This window comes from Lepisosteus oculatus, chromosome 9, assembly GCF_040954835.1.
Source record: "Lepisosteus oculatus isolate fLepOcu1 chromosome 9, fLepOcu1.hap2, whole genome shotgun sequence".
Lineage (NCBI taxonomy): Eukaryota > Metazoa > Chordata > Actinopteri > Semionotiformes > Lepisosteidae > Lepisosteus > Lepisosteus oculatus.
In genome coordinates this window covers 33,696,335-33,707,195 of record NC_090704.1, presented here as the reverse complement: position 1 = coordinate 33,707,195, position 10,861 = coordinate 33,696,335, and the positions used below count along the sequence as shown (strand labels likewise).

General features: G+C 37.5%; 1 long non-coding RNA gene across 1 annotated transcript; it reads left to right on the top strand.

Annotated features, from left to right (window-relative positions):
• On the top strand, positions 1 to 10,592 carry LOC107078473 (uncharacterized). The gene is made up of 2 exons (XR_001479399.2): positions 1 to 277; positions 8,902 to 10,592. It is a non-coding gene; the product is annotated as an uncharacterized lncRNA (long non-coding RNA).
• Positions 10,593 to 10,861: the final 269 nt, after the last annotated feature.

Genomic DNA, 10,861 nt, shown 5'->3' with positions numbered 1-10,861 from the left:
TTATGAAGTAGAGGTATCCATTAACTCAATCTCTTCCACAGCAGTGATGTACTGTTACAGTATTTCATAGATAAAAGGCATCCTCAGTAGGGAAGTAAGCAGTGTTTAATGTGCAGAAATACATCATTAAGACTGGCTTGTTTGGCATATCTTCAGAGTCTCTTAATAGGGATATGCTAAATTTGAATTTGTGATATTTTGAACAGGTTTTATTTGTGGGGACATTATGCAGTGATGAAAGAAAATCTTTATCAGCCCTGTGGTGTTTCTGCCAACGGTAAGTCTGAATATGTGGTATTCAAATGCCTATAAAGCAGTCTCATGCTTCCCAGTGTTCATTCACTTCACATTTAATTTCTGGATAAAAGCGAAAAAATGGATGTTGTGTAATTCCCTATGTGCTGGTTACTGTAACATAATTGCATGTCAAAAGCTGGCAATAAACAGTGCTGATTGCAAAAATGCCAGCTTTCATTCCCTTAATGACCTCCCTTAGATGAGTAATTAACACTATCACCTTCATGCGGGACAGGAGCTTCTCAGATTAATAGGGATGCAGTACTCTTGAGGTTTCAAAAAGAAAATAGTGTAAAAATGAAGCTCTTAGACAAAATACGCTTCAGGTTGCACAGATAGGAACAATTCTGTCCTATCTAATTGCAGTGGTAGTAGTGATACCTGGAACCTGAGGAGCACTGTTAGGAAAAACACTGCTGTTTTCATCTTTCTCTTGTGAGTGTTTATTCACAATTACTGAACTGTAATTACAACCTTGAGAGATTTCCCATGTTGGAGTCCTATATTAATGGTGTAAAAAAGGATTTATTTTAGTTTCAGACCATCAATTCAGAAGATTTGCCCATCTAATTTCACCAGGAGTGCAAGATTGTAACCACTGCTGACAAAAAAAACAAGATCTCATAGAGCAGACAAGTGTCTTGTACTATGGATGTGTTTAGTAGGGGTGATGCATGCCATCTCACACCAGAGAAACATTATCCCAAAAATGTTTAACAAGTGATAAAAGAAACAAGGGCTGTGATGCATGTCTGACACTGAACGTGGAAAACAAACTAGTTCTCTATAATAATATCAATTCAAACAGCAGAGGGCAGCAGCTCTTTGCAAATTAGCAGTTTATTTCTGTGTTGTAAGTACTCTACTTTCCAGACAAGGGCTACTGAATTAATTTCCTATTTTAAATCCGTTTGTGAGAAGCTTATAGAGCAAACTGCAAAAATAGAATACCACATAAAAGAAGAAACTCAGTTTGGAATGATAAAAGGAACCATGGGGGAAAAACTAAGAATTTATTTTTCATTTCTTGTATTGCATTTTTCTATGTGTGGAACAAATAATGAACTGACCTTCAGTAAAATTAATCCCCTGCCACCTGCCTTGTGTTGCAGAATCAAAAATGTATTTAGTAATTTAGCATCAAAAAAGATTAATGTAACGCTTCCAGTGTCATAGTTTATTTTTCTTTAGGGAAAAAAAAAATTAACACTCATTTTTCTTCATTTAAAAACAACTTCCACGATTCAACACTTTGAGGGAAAAAAATATAAATTACCTTCATACTAAACTCCCTCAAGATCTCCAGGCATTCTATTTTTCATACAACCCCACCTCCAGCATCCAGCTTTATTGTATCACAAAGATAATTTAAAATATTATGTTCATTTTGGCCACTTCAGCTGCTGACAAGCCCTATTTTTCTCTTGTAAAGCCCATGCAAAGTGGCCTTGGAATCCATCTCATACCGTCTGTAAGGTTTGAGTCAGAATGTAGGATTAATTCTACAGAAAATGGGAGAAATCGGAGACCAAGCATAGAAAGGCCTCTGTAAAAGCTGCATAATGAAACCTGATGCACAGGGATTCTGGCAAAGACTGAAACAGCTTCTAGTGATTTTCCAGGCTGGTACTTACCAAGGGAGGAAATAAGGAAGGCAAAAATGGCCCTCGAGTGTGCGGAGAAGGAGTCTTGATGGCCTTCTGTGCTCCATTACGCCTGTTGTTTTTGAGTATTTGCACCAAATGTTTAATGGAGCGAGAGCAGGCTGGGAATATTGAAAGTGTCTTCCTGTTTGAGAAATGGCCCTGATTCAAAGCCCAGCCTGTGCTCGAAGTTCTACAATTCATAGTTTATCTACCTGCCCTAAGAGATGGGGGGAAGTGATTTCTGTTGCAGAGTCCATCCAGGAACTGCTTATTGTTGTTTTGTTGTTGTTGTTGTTTTTATTGTGTGGAAGCAATTAAAAAGGCAAACAATTTAGCTAGGACATATAGTGAAAAGCATAAAATTTAAATCAAGGACTGTTATATACAAATTGTAAAATTCACAATTAAGTCTTCATTTAGAATATTGTGTACAATTTTAGCCACCGTGTTAAATCAAAGATATCAGTTCTCTGGAATCAGTCTAGAGAAGAGTAACAAGATGCATTTGGGAGCTGAAAAGAATGTTTTACACTGACAGGCTTAAGGAACAGAATCACTTTAGTCTTGATCAGAGAAGACGACGAGTGGACCTCAAAATCATCAAAAGCAATGTCAAAATTAACCCAGGTGATGTCTTCAAAATGAACTGTTAAACACAAACGAAAAAGTACAAGTGTGCTTAATATGCAGAAAAGGGAGCCCAAAGAATTATGGGATTATGGAAAGGAGTACAAGAGTGAATTGTGAAATGTTTTTGCTTTTACATTTTCCTTGTTTCTATTTTTGTAAAAGCCCTCAAGGATGCCTAGGAGTGAGGTGTGCAAAGAATATATTTGTATTATATTGTCTAGACCAGAACACAAACCTGAATCTCAGAATCAGAAACGGGGTTTAGATTTATTTCTGTAAATAGAGATTGGGAACTAAATTGTTGGTTTCTACAGTCATTAAAGTTCATAGCCACTCATGAATGCTCTACCAAAAAAAGGTCTCTCTACAAGTTTTATAGTCTGCATTAATGTTACTCTGCTGCGGCTATTTTTTATGGGAAAAAATCACCAGGAAATAATTTTGGCTTCAGCACAGAGGGGTTTAAGCCAGGTTTCGAAAGCTTCTGCGAAAGGCACAAAACAGTCGATTGTGCAACGCTTGTCTGTTTGCCTTTTTTAATAGCCAGAACATTTCTCACTTTATTAATCCGAAGGCAGAAACCTCCTGTGGCCTACGTGCTCGCTTTTGCAAGTAGCTGACTCATTGAATGATAAAAGCCTGGTTATTAATGAGGCTTTGAATTGCATGGGCTAGAGTTTTATGTGTGCTGTATCAGGCTGTTGTAATTTACTGTTAAAAGCCAGCTGCATTGCAGGTGGTGAATTCTAAAATGGAATATTCCAGAAAAAATAGATATTTTACAATTTATTAACAAATTTGTAAGTAGAAGAGTCATTTCTGTTAAACTTAAATAAAAAATTACTGTTTTTTAAAGCCATGTTAATATACTAACTTATGAGCCAGAAGACCATTCAAAATGCCCTCTGAAGTGTGTTGTCTAAGACATTTCTTTTTAAAATGAAAGACACGTCTTTTATATTATAGTTTTATGTTTTCATCAATTAGAACAGAGCAGTACAGGTCTTTTTAGAGGGTCTTTCCCAAAAAGGAGCCATCACCACCACAATAAGAGCAATTAAATCACAAAGTGCAAATGTGCATTGAATACTCTCTATGGTCCATCTGGAATAATAAGTAAAACAAATCCCAAGCTCTCACTTACTGTAAGTGTCAATGCCACAATGAAACATGTCACCCAAGAACATCCCACAGGTGTCCGATAGAGATGAGTGTGGGTGATCTAGCACACTGGTCTTGCCAAGTTAGTGACGTCACAGATATCTGAGAAAGCAACAGGCTGTCTGAAATGGAAGATGGACTTTTTCTTTTTTCAGCTACACTTAATATTGATCTTATGGGACTCCGTTTCCTCAGAGTGGCTTCCTGGTAGTGATTTGCAGCATGATACATGAAGCATTCGGTGTGAATTTGACACAGAGTGAACTCCTTGGGGTCCGATTTGGTGTTTACACGGCTAAGCTGTTTCATCAAATTTTAAAATCCAAGTGATCTGAGCACAGTATATCTTGCTTCCTTCAAAATGTCTGCTTTTTACTTCATTGTAGTTAAATAAAACCCATATCAATCTGTACCTTGTCATAGTCACTAGTTGTGTAGAGTACTGGTTTCTAACCTTATTCCTGGAGTAAGACTGTCTCCTAATTTTTGCTCCAGTTGAGTTCTTAGTTGCTATCTGGTTAACTTCAGTTTTTTACATAGGGCATATGCTTACAGATCCTAAAAGCCAGAGATTTTGATCATCATTATTAGTCCTGTTTCCCAGTATTTTCAGAACTACCCTCATTCCTGTGCATTCCCTGAAATGTAACCCATTGGATCTCTGCAAGAGCTCCACTATAAGTATCAGTCCATCTCAGGGCACCAACAGACCAAAACACACACTCACACACGCTCACACCAGGGCCACTTTTTACAGAAGCCAGAGCATGTACAGTATAAGAAACCCACTCAAATACTGGGATACCATGCAAACCTCACACAACACCCCAGTCTGGAACTAAACCCAGGGGTCCAGCACTGCACAGCAGCAATACTGGCCACTGTGCAGCCCTATATCTGTTATATTATGCATATACTGTATGTATTAGAACTGTATAATAAAATAATATATATATATAATTCACATTCTAATTTCTATTCTGTTGGAGAAAGTATGATGACATTGATAAGACAGAATTTAGAGTCTAAAACGCATTTACCAGAGGTATTCCTTCATGCTATTACGTCACATATATCAGTTGTATGTGAAAATAAATTTCTTTGCTCCAAAATGACCTGAGCATATGACAGTCTGCATCATATATGAAACTTAAAAACCTTCAATTGCTTCATATGCTCTTTAGGGCAGAGTGGTGGCACTGTGGCTAAGGATCTGTGCCTGTGGCTGGAAGGTTACTGGTTAAAATCCTGCGGCCAGCAGAGGAATCCTACCCCCTTGGGCTCCTAAACAAGGCTGTTAACCCCAACTGCTCCAGGGGCACTGTACAATGGCTGACTCTGCGCTCTGACCCCAAGCTTCTCTCCCTGTCTGTGTGTCTCATGAAGAGCAAGCTGGGGTATGCGAAAAGACGAATTCCTAATGCAAGAAATTGTATATGGCCAATAAAGTGATCTGATCTTATGCTCAGATATTCACTGGCTGTTGTAGAAAATCTACAAAAGAGCTATCTATTCTATTAAAAGGATAATTGTATGATTAACATTTTAACATTATGAACATTATGACTGGCTGTGAAACATCATGTGGAAAAAGAATCGAGTTAAAACCAAAAAAAAAGATCTCTGACCATATAACTACAGGGCAATGCTGTAATAAATGTGGAAGTATTTTATTCACATTTCTGAGACAAAGTGAAGAGAAGTGGCAGAAACTTTAACCTCATGATGGGTTATTTAATGGAGAAAAGATACAAAAAACACCAATGTTCAAAACAATTTTAAAATACTTTTTTATGTAAACATAAACAGAAGCCCTGAATGTAATTCTCTAGCACGATTTTCAAATTATGAGTAAACTGTCTTTACAAGATGTTTTTTTTTCCACAGAGCTGTACATCTATAATACAGTAGCTTTGTGAATGTGTCTGCTGGAATTTCAGCTGGAACACAGTGAGACACACCCAATAAGCAGAAGTCCACCTCCACACTAAGCAGGGGTGCTGTGATAGAGAGCAAAGTGTAAAGCCAAAGTTTCCATAAAGGGAAATGATTAGTCCACTACAGTTTCATGACCCTTCATAAATCCATTCATATAAGGATATGAACTCAATCCAAAATATAAAGCACCTTTTCCCTTCAGTGTATTCACGCATGTATGTTAATCAGAACTGAAACTATATTTTCTACAACATTGTTAATGAATTACCCATCTTGCACAAAAAATATAAATATTATTTCTAAAAGATCCATCTTCTTAAAACACCCACACACGTTTTAAATGGTCTGCCTTATAATGTATTACACATATTAGGGAAATTGTCCACTTATTATTATTAATATCTCTAATTTTAAGAAATTAACATAATGGCGGGAAATGATTATTCATATAATTTCTACATAAATGTATACAAAAATATATAAGCTCAGGTGACATGGTGGAGCAGTTTTTTACATTATTGCCTTGCAGTGCTCTAGCCCTGGGTTCAATTCCTGGGATACTATCTGTGTGGAGTCTGTATGTTCTCCGTTGGTTTGCGAAGGGTTTCCTGAGGGTGCTCCAGTTTCCTCCCATAGTCCAAAGTCTTCAAGGAAGTGGCCTTGGAGGGAGAGTGTGCTTGTTTCTGTCCATTTGGGCCTGCAATACACTGGCGTTCTCTTCACAATGTATACTGCTTTGCATCCAGTGCTTCCTGGGATAGGCTCAAGGCCCCTGTGGCTGTGGCCCTGAATTCGATAAGTGGTTATTGAAAGAGATGTGATGTGACATTTATACATAAATATAGAAATATACAGTATGCATAAATACAGAAAAAGAGACAACACATGGCTTTCTGCCATTATTTGTGAATTCATCATTTGCAGTTTATGTTTATATCTGAAAATGAGTACAAGGATTAGTACAGTTTATTTTCTACTTCACAGTTGCTACAAACTGCAAGACAGTAACCCGGTCTTATTGTTGCTTTAGTTCATAAAAGCTATAAGCACAGCTGACAATAATGTGTCTGCTTTGGATTTCATCACTGTTGAAAGATGCTTTTGCTTTTCAAAACATGCATTTTGGAAAAAGGAATCCAAGTGAAAACCTACAGTGAGAGGCATTCATTTCTTTTGAGTTTCCCTCGGGCAAAGCACTGAAACGAGAGACGTGTCTCAGGGCAGCTTGATCACCCAGCACTAGGCTTCCATCATTCAGCACTCACAACGGAATTGAACATGAGCTAGGCGATTGGCATTTAAAACTCCACAGATATACTGTACCTTTGAATGGTATAAACAGATTCCCAGATGCCTTGGGTTAAATAGCCTCCACTATGTCTTACATTCTTATGTTTCATATCTGGGATAATGGGTAACAAATAGATACGGTAACATGATTAAATTGAGGAAACATTTTCTGACTTCCAGCAATAGGGAGGGACTTTATCTTCTCTGCTTTATTTAAACTTTATTTTATGTCAAGTCAAACTCCAGTAGGTACTGTATGCAGGGCCTCTCCTGTGTGATTTCCAGTTTATTCACTGGTTAAATATTCGATGCATTGGAGATGGATAATTTTTCAAGGGAATTTCAACATGTTGATTTGAGCGATGTGCTTTGGTGACTTATTTCCTTCAGTGTTAAAAAGGGAGATCCAGTACCAAAGCAAAATCAAACACAAACTATACCGAATTGCAGTTATGAAGTGGTAATGTTGTTGTATTATGTATTGATTGCATGCTACAAAACAGCTTCATAATTCTAATGGTATCAGGACCATTGCACCATTCATGGATATACAACAAAGATGTAGAAACTCTTTGGGTTTCCTGTTCAAAAAGTTTTAGTTAATCTATCCATCCAGTTTCTAACAGCTTTATCCAATGCAGGATCACGGGGGAGCTAGGATCCTATCCCAGCAAGCAAAGCAGGATACACCCTGGATGAAATGCCAGCCCATCATTGGACAGACAGACACAAAGTTAAACACACACACACCAGGCCATCTGGCTAGTTTTCCCATAAGCCAGTTAACCTACCGGAATTTGTTTTCAGGTGAGAAATTGTCCATTGTCTGACAGTGCAGTCTTTTAGTCTCAACCGTCCACCCTCACTTCCTGTCAATACCAGTCTGCATGGGTTCACCTCTTGGGGTAATGGTCTTTGTTTCAGCCCGTTTACCTTACCTGGGCTGTTTTAATTAGAAGAAGGGCCAGGCAAGTAATAGTAACAGAGCCATGGAGGACATAAAAGTACATTTAAAAAAGCTTTTAAAGTCAATAGAAAATGAGTGGAATATCAGGCCATAATTAACATTTTGGACTCCCAGTGTTTTCATGTTATGTGAGAGAGTAAACTGCTTCGGAATATGTGGTAAATATTCTGTTGTACAAAATAAGGGTTTAAGATATTGTAACAGATTCGTGTTCTGGTGCTTGTGCCCTTGCCGCTCCTGCCCCAGTTTGTCCCTCACGGCATGTTGTGGTTTATAAATGTGTTTAACCCCTTTTCCCGAGTCCTATGCCTGCTCCATTCTGTACCGAACCCCACAGTCATATTATAAGTGAGTTTAAACTAAATTTTGCATTGAAAGCTTTGGTGAAATGATTCTTTAAGTGTCAGTAGTCAAAGAGTTAGTGATGGTTTTGAGATGTGACTACCACAAACTTGGTGCTGGTCACTGTGTAGGGCCTGGTTCAGAAGACCAAAATCAGATCTAGGGTTTGATTGCTGCAAATCTGAAGTCAACAGCTTTTCAAAGTTGATGTTGAGAACATTGAACATAACTTCAGATTTATCAGACTTCATCTTAAGCCAAAGCTAAAACTTTAGCTGCAGGAATATAAATATGCATAAAAAATGCTCTATGTATAAGTAATTGTCTGGAGATTTGCTTTAAGACGACAGCAAACTACAGTAAAGTAATAGTGTTAGTGGAGAACAGGATTTCTGAACATGGGGCAATATCGTATAACCAGGGTGCATAGTGTTTCTACAATCCTGCTAACTATAAACTAAATAATTAAGGAGCTGCTTGTGTTTAAACTCTGTGAAGGAGTTGCCCAGCTGTGGTAAAGGAAACTGCAACCAATAAAGTACATTTTTTATGAATGCATTTATTTGTGTTTTTCCCCACAAAATAACCCATAAAATGCAATTCAAAACTGTATATTTTGCTTTTTCACAGATGCTTCTTCCTCATAGTGCCTAACAGAGGGAGAAAATACTGGCTGTGTTCCACAAAGACATGAGTCCCATGTGAATTCTTCCCCAAGTCCGTTGGAGTCCTTCAAAAGCTGCAAGGCTGTCTTTCTGGTGGACGAACATTTCATGGGTCTCAGAACACTGCAGGCCCTCTAAGGCTCCAGAGGTGAACTTAACAGTTTTGCAAGTGTGCAGGTTTTATTGTGCGTGTGTGGCAAACTCGTGCATTTTGTAGTGTGAGCAGTGGAAAATGAAAAGAAGGAAAAAAAGATATCCAGGAACACAGATCAATGTAAGCACTGAAATCCTGTATTACTTCGTTCTGCTGTGTATTGTTGGTTAATTTCAGCTGAAGGTCAATAGTCCTCCTGTAAAGCTACTTTCCCTTGACATTGATTGCCTTTGTCTGGAGGGAAATCAATACTTTTGTCATTTAGCAAAATGAGAGTTTCAGATTCCCGTGAAACTCTATCAGTGTCGACACGTCCCATCAGGGGGTTCATCAAAAATACGATAAAGCAACTCAATGCATCACCAGGGATTTTACCTTCTCGGGTAACTTGTGATTTTTCTCATTTGCATTCTAATACCAAGGTGGCTTTTTATTACAGCTGCCACAGGGTATTAGAGAATAAAGCTCTCAGAGAAAGAAGCCATTGTACGGCATGATCAAGAATCATAATTCAAATGTAAATAATTAAAAGATGTCAAGGATAGGGTATGACTTTTTATTATTATGCTTTATAATCTTGGATGATCAAAATATAACTTTAAAAGCAAAATTCGTTACGATTGCATCAATGGTTGGTCGGAGCACCTAGAAATATTTTGACTTTGAACCTATTTAAAAAAAAGTTCTAATAGGACAATGGTTCTCTTTGGCTTTAATGCAAAATGCAAAGAGTTGCAAAGTACAAACAGGAAAAACAAACAATACAGTCCTTTATTAACAAATGAGGAAAAAAAACAGGTTCCTAAGACTGTTACTGATCTTCTTCTCTTTGATGCCTGTTTTTAGATTTTAGACAAGAGAGGCACTCACCTACTGTAAGTGCAGTTTGAATTCTAGTCTGGGTTCGAGCTTGTGTTATGTCATTAGCTGGCTGTGACTAGGATTCCCCTAGCAGTGGAGAACATTAAGCTCAGTGGTTGCAGGATGTGCAGGTCTCTGACACAACTGGTCATACCACATTAGGTGTGTACAACAAAAATAATTAGGGGTTCTCATTTTCTATAAAAAACAATGCATTATGAAGCATGAATATACCTCCTTCACTGCTCAAGGTGGGAGAGATGAGGATGATTCCAGAAAGACTGCATCTCACAAGACCTAGTGTGCATCTCACCTCTGTCTTGGCCTTCTTATTTGCAATAATTATATAATAAAACTGATTTATCTCTCTTCAGCAGGGGACTTAAAGACAACCAAAATGGATTTGAGCACAACTGTCTTGAAGCTTTGTAAATATCTGTGAATGTGATGTTCACCTTAACTCCTTTTCATAACAGAAACTAATGATATTAAAAATGGTAACTCACCATAGACAACATCCTGCGGATGACATACAAAAGACTAAAAGCATATAAAGTATTTCTTTTCCAATATTATAATTTTGTATTGTATGTTAAATATGTTACTTTTACCTTGCAATAAAAGACACTGTATCATTAGAATTATTGTCCTAAGTAAATTTTGCTGATACAAATAAAAAGAAGGTCCCTGCAGTAACAGGATACTTTGTCCTACATGGAGATCTGTGACATGCCTAATGTTTATTGGCCTGAAGTGTCTTTAAAAATCATTAAAAGTTAGTGCTTTTTAGGCTTAGGTTTGTGTTATATCAGGACCTATTCAAGACAGAGATATCAACAACTGTAAACCTCCCCACAATATTAATTCACTGAAGTGCAGGTAGTAAGATTTTTTTTGTATATGTAAGAGC